The following is a 2,398-nucleotide window of genomic DNA, read 5'->3' as shown; positions in this document are numbered from 1 at the left end:
TATCTGTAAAACTTCTAAGAGCATGTCATTGTGCGCTCGAGTAGTACTTTGTTCACTTGAGCGGTCTCACTTTTTGGGTTTGGTCGCTTGAGCGGTCTGCATGTATACTAGTTTCGAAAAGTCACTTTTTGAGTCACTTTTTCATATCTCTCTCTCTCTAACCATTTCAGAACTTTAGATTTACACACACACTCTCTTTAGTTCTTGGACATTTGACCCGAATACTCTCGATCCGTACATTTCCTTACTCTAGTCTCTTTGATAAAAAGGTAAAGCATGTCAAGGGCTTCGTTTAATCGGAGAAGTTCGCGTTTTTGGTACCATCAAGTTCTACCCATCTTTCCTTTGTGTCTTCTTCTTTGAGGTAGGGATTACTTTGACTATGTTTATGATTTTTAACTTAGTTATTTGTCTTTTAAAAAGGATATTGTGATTTGGGGATTTTTATAAAAATTTAGGGTTTTTGTTTGAAATCAAAAGAAGGGTTTTCAAATGGATTCTTGCAAATGGTTATGAAATTGGAGATATGGTTGAGTTGTGATAAGATGCAAGATTTTCATCTTTAAAATTGATTTTCAAATAAAGGGGATTTTTGCCCTAAAAATGTGAATGTTGGATTTTGTAAAGAGAAAATGGAATTGAGATTGGTTTTATGAAATTAGAATAATGATGATGGTGGTGGTGGTGGTGGAGTTGGATATGAATTATCACTCCTATCTTGAAATGTTGGAAAGTATATCTTTATTGAAAATTATTTATTTGTTTAGAGATATCTGTTTTGGGCTATTGGTGGAGGATAGCTATGATTGTTGTAGAAATTACATGAGAATTAGGTAAATTAAAACTAATTTCTCATCCATTTCCATTGAGCATTGTAACGTATTTAATACATTGAAAATGTTTATTGTTTTGAGAAAATTGGTGAATACTTTGGTGAATTTAGGTAGGGAGTATAGTTGTTGTATTAAGTTGGCCTGTGTGTCCTTGGTGAAAGTCCAGAAACCCTCGCAAATAGATGTCGAGTCTTCCAATTAGTACCTGTAAAAATGACAATTGGTAGTGCTTGTAGCCTACTTGCAGACACATCCTAGAGATTTCCAGTGTTGTATCAACTGCCCTATTTTCTATTGTAAAGAAAATAAATTCTTGAATTGTGATGTAGCTTGGCATTGCATGGTTTTGGAAAGAGATGTAAAATGTTTGGCGTGAGCATTGCATATGCATTCACCGTCTAACTCTATTAAGATTCATACATTGTGTTAGAGTATCTTTATTGGGCTTTGGCTCACCCTATGTAGAAAACCATTTTCAGGTGTTGATAATATACCTCCGCCAAGGCCATAACTTGGGAGGACAAGGATCCAAGAGCTTCTTGTTTCGTTTTTGTTGTATTTATTTGTACAAGGTTAGGGCTTTATTTGTATTGAGTTTAAACTCACTTTTGTTATAACCAAGCACCGTCTTAAAAAGTTATAGCCACTAGGGTATTTATATATCTGCTTAACTCTTATTTCACATCTCTTACTTATGACACGTGCTATAGATTCAGGGTTAGGGCTTATGAATGTATAGTTGTATCTGTCATCTTTTGTATAACTGAATCATATTTTGAAATATATTGTTAATTGGTAAATATTGTAAGATGGTTTTATTGATATATTTAGGGGGTGTTACAGTTGTTGTGCCTGGTCTGTTATTCATGGATTGAAAGGGGTTTTAAGGGCTTCAAATTGAAAGAAAGAGAGAAGGGCTTCTTGTGGTGTGATTTTCTGTTATAGTAGTGTAGTGGAGCAGATCTGGAGAGTAATTGAACAGATAATAAACATTGTTCTAGAGATGCACTCTCTCTTTCTTCAACTTACTGATTAGAGAATTAATTTTGAATACATACATACACATACTTGTGTTAAATACCTATAATGTTTCTCCAGATTTGTTTCTTTTTTTTCTTTCTTTTTTGTGTGGTTGTAGTTCATGATTTTTTTTAGCAATTGTTAGCCATGATTTTAGTTAAACGTTGTTTAAAAAATTGAACAAATAGTCATTGTTGAGAATTTGAATAGATAAAATTGTAGGACCTCTCTTTGTATGTCTATATATATCTGTGTATGTATGAGAATAAGTTGAATAGATAGGGGGAAAATTGAACAGATAGTAAAAAAGTTGAACAAATAAGGAACAAATTGAACAGATAGGTGAATTTTTTGAACAAATAGAAAATAATTTGAACATATAAGGAAATTTTTTGAACAAATAGGAATATTTTTGAAAAGATAGCCAACGGAAGTCAATAGATAAAAACGTCAACAGATAAATTAATAAGTAAAATTGGAAACAAAATGTCCTTCAAAACAAACAAAATGATTTCTTACCAAACTATTTTACAAAAGGTGAACCT

Source organism: Camellia sinensis, chromosome 6 (assembly GCF_055761805.1).
Source record: "Camellia sinensis isolate YWXY chromosome 6, ASM5576180v1, whole genome shotgun sequence".
In the NCBI taxonomy this organism is placed as follows: domain Eukaryota; kingdom Viridiplantae; phylum Streptophyta; class Magnoliopsida; order Ericales; family Theaceae; genus Camellia; species Camellia sinensis.
This window is presented reverse-complemented; position numbering follows the sequence as displayed.